Genomic DNA, 17163 nt, shown 5'->3' with positions numbered 1-17163 from the left:
TACTGAAGCTATGATTAAACTCTTTAAGACAGTGATAATTTCAGATAATTTTTTTAAAATCACAAACATCCTAAATTAAATAACAATATTTAATTAAAGTAGGCTATCAAGATAAAATGGGCATCTCTCCACTGTCCTCTCACCATATTTTTAGGTATAAGCACTAAAAACTTTCCACGTGAAAAGAAATAGAATATTTTTCTCGCATTCTCCAAGTCTCTTAAAGATTCCTTTCAAAATCTATTTCTTGCATTGTGGTACTCGATCATATATAGATTAGGGTGGCTTGTTTAGAATCATTCACTTATGGAATAAACTTTTACTTCATTATTGAAAGGGTAGCATGTGAAGAGATAAGATTCTATTATTATATTTAAATTTTTCTCAGATATATAATACCAGGCCCAAATGTGATACATTCCAATTTTGTTTGTTGATTTTTACTTGTATTGTGAATAGCTTGTAAATAGTAAATGTTACAAATAACACACATAATTGCCCTTCTGATTATTTTGCCTGCTTACCTCTGAAATTCAGTATCAAGAAAATTATGAAATAGAACCAACTGAAAAATGACTTCTTCCCCACAACTTGCTGTTTACTTTTTTTCACAAAAATTTGTGATTATGTAGAAACCCCGAGGCAATATTTCTAAAACCAAAGCAAGTGAAAAAATTAAAATAAATGTTTGGATATGTAGATCCCAAAGGAAAAGTACATTGTGCACTAATTTATTCATTGAGTAAATATTAATTCATATTAGAACAGACTTGAGATTATTCATTGCAATTTGCTCTAATTTGGGAAATCCATTGATTTAATCTCTCAGAGTCCCTTAATAAGAATTTTCCACAAATTGGTATTAAACACTGCTTTAAAAATCAGCTGATTGTGCATTTTCTGCATTCAAATTAAATGCCCTGTTCCAGGAATGCCTGGTGGCTCAGCAGTTGAGTATCTGCCTTCGGTTCAAGGCATGATCCTGGTATCTGGGATCGAGTCTTGTGAGCATCAGGCTCCCTGTGGGGCTCCCTGTCTCTTCCTCTCTCTGTGTGTCTCTCATGAATAAATAAATAAATCTTTAGAAAAAAATAAATGCCCCATTCCATAGGTAGGCCATATGGAATATACAACAGATTTATAAAAAGTGATCCCCGCACTTAAACTAAGACTAACCCATGTAAATCTAACATACACTTAGATAATTATATGGTTTGGTGTATCACTTAGTGGATGTGATATATCCATCCTTTAGTGTATGGATTCTATGCAAATGGAGTGTGGTAAAGAAGTAGCCTTAAGAATGCTAGTGACAGTAGGAAGCAAGAATACTTTTAAAAATATATATATAATGAGTTTATATGTTCAATCATGCCTATTACCATTAAATGAAGCATTTAATTAGTCACTAAGTGTAATGTGGCCCATAATGCAGGGGATGGTCAAAATTTATAAATCAGGGCAGGGAAGACTGCTGACTCTAACTTCTGGACTGCCTTGATCTCAAACATCTTGATTAAAAGCATTAATCAAAAAAAAAAAGCATTAATCAAATGCCTACTTGCTGTGTATGTGTACATACTAGGATTTCTCCCTTTGTTATGAAGGGGTTATTGTATTAGTTATGGTTGATGGTTCCAAGCAACAATAACTGAAGGTTTTCAAGTCAAAGAGGTCCCATTTTATAGATGCTGTAGTTTTCCTTGTTATCTGCCCTGACAAGTGCCCCCCTGTTCCCAACCTACCGTTGATGCTTAAAAAGGTCAATAGAAATGAAAAAAGCATCTTCTGAGATGGAGTTATTTCTAGTCTTTGATACATTCCGTTTCAAATTCACAGTGGCAATGACTATTTCGTAGCAGACAGCTCATAGGTTGATACCCACCTAAGAACCTCTGGGATACTGAGATAATCAATCCCCTTTTGCCTGGGACAATCCACTTATTGTCCCTGTGTGTTATTAACAGCGCCCACTCCTCACTCTCAAACTTTGGAAAGTAAATTCACTCTACCTGAACTCTAGATCAGAAAGCATGATTAAGATGCTCCATTTGGGTTGCCTCACAGAATGACTTTTTGTGATTGAAGCATCATACCGTTCCTCCAGGACAGATATACTTGAGGGATTATTTCCTGGACCTGACAAAATTAACCTCCCTCCCCTCCATATCTGTGGTGTTTATCAAGATAAAAGATTCCTGTATCTTCTATTTTATCAGTCGGGGAATGGTGGATGTTTATAAGTATGAGAGGCATAGGCATCTATATGAGTATCTGTGGGGCTGAGCCGGATAGATTTTAAGGTTTCTGAATTTTAGCTACACCCCCATGAAAATGAATACACTGCGACTCTACCTGTTTTAAGTGGAAAAGAAGCTTAGTAGGATAGTAAGATGGCAAAACTAATGGATATGATAAAGAACTTCGTTTTTTTAAAAAATCCCAAAAGCAAGAAATAATGATAAATCTTTGCAGGCCACCACTACTGAAATAAATGTTTACCAACTATCTTCCCATGCTAACATCACTTTACTGACGATTCAGAGCCCTGAGGAGAAAACCCAAGAGTTGGCCCTTAGTTTGGTTTCTTCCACCAGCCCCATCATGCCCTTGTACAGTTGATGAGAAGCAATTCTCCCAAGTCATTGGCAACTGAAAAAGAAACAGAATTGTCCAGTCTTTTTCACAGTCCCAAATAATAATATTATCATTCATCTCCCAAATGGGGAAACTGCTGAAGATAGAATGTCCTTTTTGTTCTTCCCATTCCTTCAAGAGTTCTTTGATTCCTACAGGCCCTTAAAGGCTGCTGATGTAGTACATGGACATAAAAGCAGTGATTAGCAAGAAGTGGAAATGTTTAGCAGGTTCTTGAAAAGTATAATCTAAGAGGAATAATGATGAGAACAAACCAATATGCATAGAGGACAGGTACTGTATTCGTTTGCTAGGGCTGCCATAACAAAGTCACACAAACAGGCTAGGTAGGTCAAGCAGCAGAAATGTGGTGGAAGTCCTGGAGACTGGAAGTTTATTTTTATTTTTAATTTTAAAGATTTTATTTATTCATGAGAGACACACACAGAGAGAAAGAGAGAGAGGCAGAGACACAGGCATAGGGAGGAGCAAGCTCCATGCAGGGAGCCTGATGCGGGACTCAATCCTGGGTCTCCAGGATCACACCCTGGACTGAAGGCGGTGCTAAACCGCTGAGCCACCGGAGCTGCCCTGGAAGTTTAAAATTAAGGTACTAGCAGGGTTGGTACCCTCTGAGGGCTGGATCTGTTGTAGGACTCTCTCCTTGGCTTGTGGTTGGCCTTTTCCCCCTGTGCCTTTCACATTGTCTTCCCTCTGATTCTGCCCCATGGTCCAAGTTCTCCTTTTCAGAAAGATGTCAGTCATATTCCATTAGGGCTCACCTTAATGACCTCAATTTAATTTCTCTCTGTAAAGACCCTTTCTCTGAATAAGATCACATTCCAGAGCACTGCAGTTAGCTTGCCACCGCCCTCTGTTTTGGAGAGAGGATACAATTCAACCCATAACAAGTATTTAAATTATGGTCAAATGAAGATGAAAGAATCCATTAAAATGAAATAAATATTATATGGTAAGTATGAGATTCAGACTTAAGGGGTAAAAGACAGCTATGTCTTTCTTATATTACATGACTAAAATGGATAAAGACATTGCATAAATATAACCAAGGCATTGACCTTTATTCTCAAAGATGTTTGAAATATATTTTATTCTCAGTGTCCTCATCCCTCCACCAGTTACCACCTTCCTCAAAAGATGCTATAGGCAAATGAGAATAAAGGGATTACTCACATAATAAATTTAAGGAAAATCTAATGAGGAAATGCAGGGGTAATAAATGGGAAAAACAAATAATGGAAAAGCAAAAAAAAAAAAAAAGAAAAGAAAAAAGAAAAATGGTACTGTAATAAAACTAATATGTTCTTGCTGTTCTCTGGTGTTTAGGACCTAGAAACTAACTATGTGCCAGGAGAAAATCTATGAACAAAAACACTATAGACTTTTCCGAGCTAAAATGAGAAGTTAGATGAGGAAATTTGCGTTGAGCACTACTTATCATTTAAGCACCATTGAGCAATAAGCAGCATGGGTTTACACAGAACAAATCATGCCAAACAAATCTGATTGCTTTTTTTATTAAATTACAAGATTAGTGGATGAATGCAATGTGGGAGATGTAATACGTTTGGATTTTAGCAAAATATTTGATACAGCATCTCATGAACTCAAAAATGAATTCAAATAGTCAGGAATATTAACACCGATGTAAGGAGTGGTAATTAAATGAAGGATTGCAAAGAAAAAGAAGTAATAATCAACCGTGATATGGCAGCTTGGGAACACATCATTATAAGGTGCTACAGTGATCACAGGATTTATTCAGTACATATTAACATTCACACAGCTTTCTCAGGCTTGATAAAAATAAATGGAATAAAAGATTCAGCATGCACCCCAGGATTTCAGACAAGGTATACAATAAATCCAGATTTAGGGGAAGGAGAAAATAGATTTGACCTCAAACATTTATGTTGCTTTTGAAAATAGTTACTTATGTCACTGGATCATTTAATTCACTTAGCGTTCCAAGATTCTATCCTGATGCTGTTATTTGATCTTTTTCTGAGTCTCAGGACAAGCCAATGCTTTATCATCTAATCTGCCTAGCTTTAAACAAAAGATTGACCAGATAGCACACGACTCTTTGTTGCCGGACTCTTCAGCATTGGGTAGACTTGAATTCTACTATGGTGCATGGGCCTCATGATAGAAACTGCCCGCAAGGTGCAAGTTAAATACGATACCTAGTTAAACAAATAGAAAGGAGTAGATGTTTTCCACTGAAATTCACAGCTGATACTAAATTAGGAAGTACTGCTAAAAGCAGTGAGGCCAGTAAAATGACGGTGGTGCTTAAATGGATAAATCATGAAAAACAAAACAAAAACAAAAACAAAAAAAACAAAAAAGGAAAGGAAAAGAAAAGAAAAAAAAAAGAAAAAATGACAGAGGTGCCCTGGCACAACTGAGAAATGCTTGTGTCAAATGCAAAGCACTGAAGTGACTAGGAGAGAAATTCAGCAGTAATGCCAAAGGATGCAACAAGGTGACAGGGAACAGCAACGCGCATATGAGTTTACAATGTCAGCCATCACCCGAGAGATGTAACATGATGTTTGATCTAATAGATGAGGTTGAAAAAGATTCATCAGTTTCTGAATGCAATGCTAAAGTCCCTTCTGACTGAATTTATTCCCTTTGGAAACATCCTTTTCTAGAACAACAAAAAGGTACAGAGGGAAATCATAGCCTAGTAATAAAGAATGACCATGAAGTGCTCATGGTGAAGGATCAAGGTGTGTACAGTATGTTCAAAGGCGAAAGAACTATATATAACATTTGTCTTCAGATGTATAATATCTCTTAAGGAGAGTAGCAAAATAGAATAAATACTTCTGTAAAGGGCAGGAAAAACACTCGATGGGGAAAAAAGATAATAAATAAATTCATAACCATATTAGTAAAAATTGAAATCCTGAGGGGGGAGACACTATATGTCTGAAAGATAGTCCTCAAATTTCAGCCTTTGATTAAAGAACTGATTCAAGAATATTCCATAAAATTGGAAATGTAATAGCTTTCTGAACAAGGATTTGTCAGGAACAACAGAATATTCTTCACAAACAGATTCAATAATCTTCTTGAATAAAAATTCAAATTCTGATAAACCCACCTTTCATTTATCCATTATAAACATAACTATTGAATCTGCATGTTCCTTCCCTCCCTCTCTCCCTCTCCTTCCTTCCTTCCTTCCTTCCTTCCTTCCTTCCTTCCTTCCTTCCTTCCTTCCTTCGTTCCTCTCTTTCACTCTTTCTTTTATTTTTCAATATAATTAACTTGCAGGTTTTTAAGTAGTTGGTGTGGTCCAGTGTTTTCCACCAGAACAATGAATATTTGGGCTAGATAATTCTTGAGCAAGATTCTGATGCATTGTAGGATGTATAGCCTCTGGAACCCCAAAGGCACTACATGCCAGTGAGAACTACAGTAACTATAACAGCCAAGCCCCCCCACATGCACACATTTCTAAGTGCCCCTAATGTAACCCCCACCCCAAAAAAGCTCAACAAATTTTTAAGCACACTCACCATAGCAACCCCAATATTCAGGTTTATTGTCATACCCGTTTGGGAACTCAAAGACAGATGCTGTGATTGTTCAAGGATACAACGTCACAAGAGCCTTGTATCAGCCAGTTTATTCCAGATTGTGTTAAGTGTTTTACACAAACCATGTTTCTCTCTATATATACCCACCATGAGTCAATTGCAGTGCTGTGTCAGAATTACCACTGACAGTACAGTCTCAAGCCGGAACACTGATGGTTGTTATGGCATCGGGAAAAAGAACACGGTAACCATCTCCTGGCTTCTGCTCTGAATTTACACTAACTAGCACTTAATAGTCAATGGCCAAAGAATGGACTTACCCATTTTTGAGTTCCAGAAAGTGGGAATATATAACCTTTCTGCAGGGAGGGGTATTTAATATGAGTAAACAAATTACCATCAGCCCTTACTATCCTTTTTGAATTCCAAGGAAAATAATATTGAAATTTATCATAAAGTTTCCCATAGTGGAAATGACATCTTTAAAGGAGATGAAACTTATTACACTGATATTTATAATACGAAATTTAGGAAGGGATTCCTGAGTGGCTCAACAGTTGAGTGTCTGCCTTCGGTTCAGGGCATGATCCCAGGGTTCTGGGATTGAGTCCCTCATCCGGCCACCTGTGGGGAGCCTGCTTCTCCCTCTGCCTATGTTTCTGCTTCTCTCTGTATATCTCTCATGAATAAATGAAAAAAATCTTAAAAAAAAAACAAAGAAATTTAGGAAAACATGGAACAGAGCTGCTTTATTTTCTGGAGACTGGAGAATTAGACTTGTCATGCTAGAAACTCTCTCAGTGACTTTCCTGCTGCTGTTACTGAGCTATTTGCTTTGCCGTGTTTACAAAACATGTAATTTGCATCTGGGTGGCTCAGTCAGTTAAGCATCAGGTCATGATCCTAGGGTCCTGGGATTGAGCCCCACATTGGGCTCCCTGCTCAGCAGGGAGTCTGCTTCTCCCTCTACCCCTCCTGCCTGTTTGTGCATGTGCCCTCTCCCTCTCTCTCTCTCTCTCTCTCTCTCTCTCAAACAAATAACAAATCTTTAAAAAATATAAAGCATAATTTGTAATTACTTCAACACATACTCATTGAACCAGCTCTGGAGATGACAAAGTACAGACGACTCGGCTCCTTCTCTTGATGAACTCACAGTGCAGGAGGAAGAAAGAAACAGATCACTGACTATAATTCAGTAGGTGAAATTTTGTATTATAAATATCTAATAAGTATTTGAGTACAGTTATGAGAGCAGTTAATCTTTCCTGAATATAGATATGGAGACATCTTTATAGATGAAATGATATATTATGCTAGCATATAAATTTGGTGGACAATTTCAGGTAGATAATAGGGACTGGCAGGTGAGAGAAAGAGAGAGAAAGAAAACCTGGGATTGTCAGAATCTCCTGAAAAACATTCTTTAAAAAAAATTTTTTTTTTAAGATTTTATTTATTTATTCATGACAGACACACAGAGAGAGAGGCAGAGACACAGGCAGAGGGAGAAGCAGACTCCATGCAGGGAGCCGGACGTGGGACTCGATCCCGGGTCTCCAAGATCAGGCCCTGGGCCAAAGGTGGCGCTAAACTGCTGAGCCACTGGGGCTGCCCCTCCTGGGAAACATTCTTAAGATATGTGCTTCAATCTCCAACTACCAATAACACACAAAAGAGCTGGGACACGTCCTTCTTATAAAGCTTCCAAGATGATTGTACCTTCAACCTAGATGAACACCACAACATTTCTATGTTTTGATCTACTAAAACAAGGATCTTTAGCAGTCAGGTAAGATCACTTGGGGTTTTATTTTAAAATAAAGATGCCTAAGTTTCAGATTCAGTAGGTCTGGGATTGGGTCTAGTAATCCTAATCCCATACGATTCTGCTATAAGTGATCCACTGACCTTATATGGGATGGAAGATAGGAGGAAGTATGTCGGGGTTAAGGGTTTTTGAGAGGGGCTGAAACCAGAGTTTGATGTTCTTCTCTGGCAAGAAAAATGGTTCAGGGTGCCTATAAATCTGGGGCCACTATTCTGCCTACAATGACATGTGTTAAAATTCATAGACTGGAGACCAAAAGAAAAAAGTCAATTTTGCTGTATGCTAATTGAAATCATAAAATAAAATAAGACTCCAGTGATTCTTAATATAAAGCACATTTTAGAAATGCAGCTTTTGGCTAAGGTGAGTCATCAAAGACTATTAAGTAGAAGGGTGAAGAGTGATATTTTTGTTTTAAAAATGTTCCTTTGTAGATATGTGGAGGCTATATTGGGGCTTATCAAGAGTGGAGGCAAGCTGATCAATTAGGATGCAATTAGTTGACACAAGAGATAGAAGAGGACTGTAATTAGACCCTGGAGCCTCATTTTCTAGGAGCTGTGAGTTCCTCTGGGAAAAGCCTGAAGGAAGGGCCCTAGGTTTCGGCTCCTCCTTGTCCCCAATCCAATGTTATTGTCTGCTTTCTATGTTAAAAGCACAAGGAAATTGATTGTGGAGAATATAAAAGTATCATCTTCATTTCTGTTCTCAAGGATATTAAAATATGACATTTCTCAAGACAAAAAGAAACAAATCAAGAAAATGTGTATGGGAAGGTCCTGAGTACAGGGTTGGTCTAGAATAAGAGCAGTGGTACCCTGGTGTGGAGAGACTGCTTTTAAATACATCACCAATGATGCTGGAGAGATCAGTGTACCCAGATCTGAAACAAGCTGACAGAAGGTCTTTTAAATTCTGCCCCACAAATCAGCTCAATGGTAGCATCCTGGCTCATTTATAAATGACAGAAGAGATTTAGATGGACAGGTCTATTTAAGCACTTATTCAGCATTGCAACTTACTGTAGAATACTGCACAGGCTTGCAGATTGGGAGTTGAAAGTGTGCCTTAATTCTTTGCGCATCACGGTCCATCAAATTGCTCTAATAGAAGATTCCAGAGTTGAGGTTAGGGGGCTTCCAGCTTGAGAAAAATGACTCTTTTATTTGTTATTGAATAGAATGTCTTTGAGTATATTTAGAGATGACCCTTTATACGTTATTTGATAGAGCATCTGCATATATTTGAAGATCTCTAGCCAGCTAGTTAGTGAATCAATCTGGCCTCTGTTTCCAATGCCCCAATTACAAGTCATAAAGAGATTGGAACCAGAATGTTAAAACAACAAAATTATCTCTATTATAATAACTAGGGTATATTATAATAACTGATATTGAGGGAAAAAAAGGATATCTGAAAATCATTGATGCCAGTGGAAACCAGATAAGTGGTTTGGCGGCATTGCAGCATGAACAGGAGTGGATGGGGGCTGGACAAGGAATGGAATAGCCCAAACAAAATGAGTGACTATCCAAGGCCCATCATCAAAGTGAGTAGAGCCAGTGGAATAGGAAGGATCATAATAGGACCTAAAGCTTGCTTGATCCAGCCAGAGTCAATTCATATGCATATGTAGGTTAACACAGGAACACTGGAAGGAACCTTCGTGTCATGCCTCCCATATTTCAGATCAGAATGGGCAAATTTTCCTCTTCAGGGAGACAGTATGTTATGATAAAAATATTGCTAGTATTTACAGAAATTCGAGTTCTAGCTCTACTCTGTATTAGTATGTCATAACTAATTGAAATAATAACTTGTGTAACATTGACCTTCTATAAGATGTACTTATAAAACATTAAGCAAACATTGAATAATATGTCCTTTTTTAAAAAAATTATCATGTTCTATTGCTAGTTTGATAAACATGGCAAGAGGACATTGGGGCAATGGGATTCCAAGTATCTTATGTATATAAACATGAAGAAGATCAGGGATAAAATGAGATAAGCAGTCTGGAGTCATTTGCTACCTCTCCAAGTGGCCCAAATAGGGCATTAAACCAATCTGTTACTATTCTCTGCATTTATCATCTTGAAGCAAAATATAAAAATCATGAAGATCATATGCAAAATCATCCTGGACTGTGTTGACTGGGTACTTTAGACCTGATTGCTCTTCTTTACCTTGCTGAGGATAATCAGCTGTGAGCCCATACTATGTAGTGTTTCCTGCTTTGAGAACTTAGTCATTTTATTTCCGGAGTCAGATATACCCCAACTTTGCCTGTGGGCTGGAGAAAGGGCAAGGGAGAGTTTTGTTATGTTCCTTGTTTCGCCACTATGCTTAGGCCAGATAGCAAGAGTGTTTGAGTTGACCAATAGTATTGGGTTAGAGAAGAGGAATATAAACTGTATACATTACTGAGAGAATCTGGCTCTCCTACTGAGCTTGGCATGGTCCTGGGATAAATCCTTGGTGTGACAGGCACAGAGACTAAATATAAGGAGGTTCTGAATTTGACAGACAAGCAGTCATGAGGGAGCCATTCTTATCAATGTATAGTATTATTGAAGATTATTAATATAGAAGAAGACACTGCATCAAGACAGATTTTGGCACAGAAAACAGAAGGCTTTTGGACTTCATATATTTCATTTATCGTTTACCTCAAGAACGTTTCTAATTTTTGCTTTAGGCTTTGTTTTTCTTTTGTCTCCAGAGTAAGAAATCTATCTAATCCCAATTTTTGCTACCTAACATAGAGTTTTTCTAGAATAATAGTTTATTACCTGATTTGTTGACCTGGACAATTTTCTGTGTTCTTAAGTACTATTGTACATTGTGATTTTTATTTTTTTAATTTCTTTTTTTAAAAACATTCTAATTTATTTATTCATAGAGACACAGAGAGAGAGAGAGAGAGAGAGAGGCAGAGACACAGATGGAGGGAGAAGCAGGCTCCATGTAGGGAGCCCGACTTGGGACTCGATCCCAGGTCTCCAGGATCTCACCCCAGGCTGCAGGCAGCGCTAAAACGCTGTGCCACCGGGGCTGCCCTACATTGTGATTTTTAAAAGTTACATAATACTTAATTGTATAGATGTTCTATGGTTTATTTAACTATTTTTCCAATAACGACATTTAGTTGCTTCTATTTTTTTTACATTATTATAAATTTCAGATAGACTATCTTTGTATTTTTATCTTATCGTTTTTTGAGGGTGGGTTTAAAGTCTCAGGAGTGAAAGTTCTGGGTCACAGGATATGCTGTTGTGCCATTATTTTAACTTTTACTGAAGTTTAAGCAAAAATCATGTCAAGGTCATTTTAGAGAAAATAACAAAGCCATATTCCTGAATAAAAGGTAACCATGCAAAAACAAATCAATGAAGTTTTTTCAGTTAAGGTAAGTGCAAGTTCAGGATGGTTTATTGAATATTCAAGTAATTGACTTATTTCTACCTACAGGGACATGTAAACATACTCTGGGCTTAGGAGGACACTGGTGAAGACCTGGGAACATAGTTTCCTTTCTACTTCTGAAGGAAATTTTTTTTTCCTTAGGGTGAATAATATCTTATGTCCGTAGACTCGTAGAATCCCCAAGTCCATGCAGACCTAGGTATAGCTGTTGGCATCAGAAGGGCATAAACACAGTGGTGCAGCTATGTATAGTAGGAGAAAGGAGGAGACACCAATTTGGGTCTCATGGAGGCAACACAGAGAAGAAATGAGAAAAGGAAATAGCAGAAGGCAATAAGGAAAAGGAGACACAGAAAAATAATAGTCTACTATCTATACAGAGGTACAGAAGGTATAGGATCAAAATTAGCATGTGAGGGACACCTGGGTGGCTCAGCGGTTGGGTGCCTGCCTTCTTCTCTGGTCATGATCCCAGAATCCGGGATCGAGTCCCACATCGGGCTCCCTGTGTGGAGCCTGCTTCTTCCTCTGCCTGTGTTCTGCCTCTCTCTCTCTCAGTCTGTGTCTCTCATGAATAAATAAATAAATCTTTTAAAAAAATTAGTATGTAATAAAAAGAGGACCCTTAATATCCAACATTGTAAAATTGATTAAATACAATGAGACAATTAATCAAAATTGAATGTGGACTATATATTATACAATAGTATTGTGTTGATGTTAAATTTTGTGATTTTTACAATTGTACTCTAATAAGCAAAAAAATGCCCTTGTACTTAGCAAATGATTGCTGAGAAGGGTAAAGGCATGATTTTTGCAACATACTTTGGGATTGTTTAGAAACATAAGCATGTATATGCACACACACACATTATAATAATTTAAAAAGTGTGACAAAATGTTAATTAAGTTATTTAACTTGAGTAAGGAAATAAGAGGATCCTTTATGGTATTGTTTTAACTTTCTTTAAATTTGAAATTATTTCCAAATAAAAAGTTAAAGGAAAAAATTAAAAATATTATATGCCCTTGGCTAACATTATTCAAAGAGGCATTTGTGACCCAAAATGGACCAACTAGAATTCTTCTTGTAATTTTTCCATTATGATACATTATCAAAGACTGTCTTTGGTGATCATAGTTCTGGTAAACAGAAGTTTAGGAGTTCTTATGAAGTCATGAAACATTTTTATTTGCCAAACTCCTCTCTTGTGACATGAGATTTTAATAAGGCTGCTGTAGAATTAGATCCTGGACCCATCTTCTTGTCCTCAATGTTTAATTCAGGCGTTAGCATGAGACCAAAGCCAGGTCAATAAGAGTATTCTCCAAATCTTAACAAGTGCTACTATATGGATAACCATCTCTTGCCTTTGGAATTTAAGTGCTAAAATGTAAATTTAGACTTGCTTGGGTCCATATTCCTAGGCCTGAGAAAGACAGGTTATTTGCAACAGAAGAGAAGGAGATCAAACATGTAAAATAAAGCAGAACTGAGCTAGGAAAACAAATTTAAAATCTATAAGGTATTTTTTAACTCCCTGGGTCCAATGTCTGAAACCCAAAGATACGAGCACATACCTGTCTGTTATAATAAATAATAGTAAGCCAATAAATTCCCTCTACTTTTAGCTTAAATTAGTTTGTATTCTGAAATTGTTGGGTTGGATATTCTATATTTGTCATTATGTCAAGTTGGTTAATTATGTTTACCTTACCGATTTATCTGCTTGTTTTATCAGTTGCTGAGAGTTGTTTCAAGTCCTTCAATATAAGGGTGTCTTGCTGACTCTGACTCAGCCCATTGACGAGCTAACTCTTGGTTCTGGCTCAGGTCCTGATCTCAGGGTCATAAGATAGAGACCCACAATGGCTTCTTATTGAGTGGGGAGTGTGCTTGAGATTCCCTTTCTTTCCCTCTCCCTCTGCCCCTCCCCGGCTGGCATGCCTGTGCTCTCTGACTCTCTCTCAAATAAATAAATAAATAAATAAATAAATAAATAAATAAATAAATAAAGTCTTTCAGTATCATTGTGAAACTATTTTTCCTATAGTTCTGTAAAATTTTTCATCATTTTGAAGATATGTTATAAGGTGTGTACAAACTTAGAACTATTATATTTTCCTGGGGGTTTTACCCTTTTATCAATATGAAATGTCTCTTTGATCTTTAATAATGTGTCTTGCATTAGTGTCTGCTTTGTCTGATATTAATGTGGTTTTAAAATCTTTCTTTTAGGGATGCCTGGGTGGCTCAGCAGTTGGGCATCTGCCTTCAGCTCAGGGCATGATCCTGGAGTCCTGGGATAGAGTCCCACGTCGGGCTCCCTGCATGGGGCCTGCTTCTCCCTTTCCCTGTGTCTATGCCTCTCTGTGTCTTTCATGAATAAATTAATAAAATCTTTTTTTAAAAAATCTTTCTTTTAGTGTTGTTCAATAATTTTTATTATTATTCTTTTTTAAAAAAATCTTTCTTTTAGTGTTGTTCAATAATTAGTATTCTGTTTTTAACTTTTCTGAATTTTAATACTGAGAGTATGTCTATTATAAGTAACATTTATTTAGTTTAGTTTCTTTAAAGTATTTTATCTTCATTTATTAATTATAATTTTAGTTCATTTACACTTATTTTATTTGTATATTAGTGTTTAAATCTACCATCTTTCGATTTGTTTTCTAGTTCTTCTATCTGTTCTCTGTACCTTGTTTTCTCCAAGTCTTCTTTGTGTATTTTTTCTTCTGTTTGTTTTTATTTAAATTAGACTTTTTGTGTTTGTGTTTACTAAACTCAACATCCATTAGTTTGTTAGTTACACATTCTTACACTATTTTTACTATTACAACATTCCTTGACATATCAACATCTACTCTAGAGATTTTCACACAGCTTTTTGGCTAATTAAAGTCAGATATAAATTAATTTGTTAACATTTTCAAGACCCTACAGTGACCTTTAAATACTAGGTTATTTTTAAACCTAAAACATTTTATTTCCTTTATACTGTTAATATCCATTTAGGTTTGCCTATGCCTTCCACATATATTGCTCTTCCAAATATTTTTCCTTTATCGTTGGGCTTCCCTCTTGCATCAGTTTCATCTTCCTGAAGGAGTCCCATTAAATATGTTGAGTAAAAAATATAGGCAATGAGGGTACCTGATCAGAGATGAATATAGCCCTCTTCCATAGATGCAGATAAGGGATGATTTATAGCTATGTCTAATTCCTTCCAGTTGAGAACTTGCAGCAGTATCTTTGTGGGTGTTAGGGTAAACACAATTTTAGACCTCTCCTGGTTTTTAACTCTACAGTAGTCTTCTGTCCTCAAATTTTGGCCTCATTTCCCATCACTACCTGTTATACTTCCAGATCTTTATTTTGGATTGATAGAATGAGAACAACATTCCTTTCTTTCTGGCAATCTACTTGATTTCTCTATGGCCAGAACAGATTCACAGGGACAAGATTAACCATAGATTAATCTGGTTAAACTCATGAGTCTGGAAGTTTTAGGAAATGAGGCTTATTAGTTGATCTATGCAGAACAAAATTGACCCCCTTAATAATGTGTACTTCCCAAAACCATGTAAGCTACAGAACATTTGTATTTTTGCTTTGTGCTGAACAACATATATAATTGATTTTCCATGAAAATACTAAACTATGTTGCTGATTTTATAAAATTAAGGCTATTTAACATGTTTTTGACATTGAATTTCAAATCTATTAATGTATACACATTGTAGATAACTACAAAAAAATTACTGACAATTGCTCAATGGGTTTTAGCTGCACTCTTCAACTGTAACATTCCTTTAAGTAAAAAAGGGACTTCATGTTCTCAGCATAAAGTTCTTTGTTACTGGGAATGTGCTTTTTCTGCATTAGAACAGCCTGAATTGAGTTTTATTTTGAGTTTTGTACCTGCTTCAAAGATTGTTGGCACACAGATAAAGCTTCATGAAAATACATGGAGGTTGTAAATGCCACGAAAATGCTATTTCTCTACTCTTGAAATATAGGTCTGTAAATGACAGATGATTATTGATTCATTGGCGGAAAAATGCACAAAAAGTACCAAGACCTTACCAACATCTCAACTCATACGTGTCCTACATTTAGCAAAAAAATCACAAGTATTATATACTTTTCGACTAGAGCTCTTAACAATGGAAGTGATAGTGTCACCACTCCCGTGTTTCTCTTCATTTTGAGTCTGAGACTAGTCTCATAAATATGTCCCTTACCAACTCTGACTCCCTCCCCCAGACTTTAACTGAAAACAAGCAAAATGAGACTTTATAAAGGATTGTACTTGAAAGAAAAAACTGTCCTTTTAGTAAGTTGATCTACCGGAGGAAAACCAAATGCAACTGGCAGCAAAATACACCTTTATCTCGCTTTGTCCATCAGAGATGAAAAACAGCCACCTTTTACCTAATCAAAAGCTTAACTCTGTTCACAGGCTTTACAGCCCAGCATTGTACTATTGTATATTGATTGTGCCGGAGGGCACCTCCTTGTGGAGAACAATTGATTTTTCTTTGTTAGCAAAGCGATTTTAATAGTCTTTCTACAGGCTGTCATGTTTCAAGGCCCCAGAAACAAGATGCACCTGTTACTAGAACTTAGTGATCAATCGCTCAACCCATAGAAAATGTGCCTGTCTGCTGTGCTAAAACACCTTCACAGCAATTACTCAGAAGGTGACTTTAACTCGTTTTGATAAATATGCTTCCTGCGAGTCTCAGGTGGGTTATCTTAAGCATTTTTACCTCTGAGCCTGAAGTTAGGTGTTTTGTTAAATTGCCATTAAGAGAGCGTAGATACAAGAACAGATTTTTGCTGCTTAATGTTACTTTCGAAGCTCCGTGCCAAACTTCCTTGCCAAAGAAACTAGCCCCAAGGAAAGGTCACTGCTTTGAAGAGTGAGTGATGATAATAACCGTATTTGTATTGCCCTTGATATTTGAAAACGGCTCTTCTGGCTAATTGTGTGGCATGACTAAAAAGTCAAAGGTAGGATCTGTAGCTCAAATCAGCACAATTGCCGTCTGTTCTCCTTGACCAGTGGTGACCACTGTTTCCTTAATGTTATACAAAGTGTCCCTTCTTCTTCTTTTTTTTTTTTTTTTCCTCCTGGTGAATCTGGCTCACAAGGTTTCTTTATGAGTGCATGGAGGCCTTTCTGTGATCTCTAGTCCTACCAAGTTCTTCACAGCGTCTTGCAAGTTTTTAAAACCGTGTCAGCACTTGAGGCTTGGAGCTGCCCTACACAACGGTAGTATTAGCTGCCATTGTTTAGGAGGTGCTAGGTATTAATATTTCTATCAAATTCTTCAAGGCAGCATGGATTAAATATTACGCTTTATAGATGAGGAAATTTGAGAGAGTCTTAAGAGAGGTTAAGTAGCATCCTCAGGCTATACACATACATAAGGGACAAAATCACTGTTTGAACACAGTCCTCTTAAACCATGACCTTCTGCTGTCTCTCAGCCTTTTGGTGTCAAATGCGACTCGAAGATGCAGAGTCTTTGCAGGACCCGGCCCACGTAAAACTCCTTTTGGCCTCTAGGGGACAGAAACCTTCTCTTCAACTTGGCAAACGTTTTTGAAGGCCTGCTACATGTCAAACAGCAGGATCAACTTGGGGAATCCAGTAGCAAATGGAGAAAAGCACAATCTCTCTT

The 17163-nt window shown here is 36.9% G+C and overlaps 1 long non-coding RNA gene across 1 annotated transcript; it reads left to right on the top strand.

The window, feature by feature from the left end:
* Positions 1-6448: 6448 nt before the first annotated feature.
* Positions 6449-13845, top strand: LOC118350635 (uncharacterized). The gene is made up of 4 exons (XR_004804832.2): positions 6449-6768; positions 7316-7410; positions 7686-8004; positions 13709-13845. It is a non-coding gene; the product is annotated as an uncharacterized LOC118350635 (long non-coding RNA).
* The last annotated feature ends 3318 nt before the right edge of the window (positions 13846-17163 follow it).

Source organism: Canis lupus, chromosome 14 (assembly GCF_003254725.2).
Source record: "Canis lupus dingo isolate Sandy chromosome 14, ASM325472v2, whole genome shotgun sequence".
NCBI classification, from domain to species: domain Eukaryota; kingdom Metazoa; phylum Chordata; class Mammalia; order Carnivora; family Canidae; genus Canis; species Canis lupus.
The sequence above is the reverse complement of the archived record's forward strand: the minus strand, read 5'-3'. Positions and strand labels throughout refer to the sequence as shown.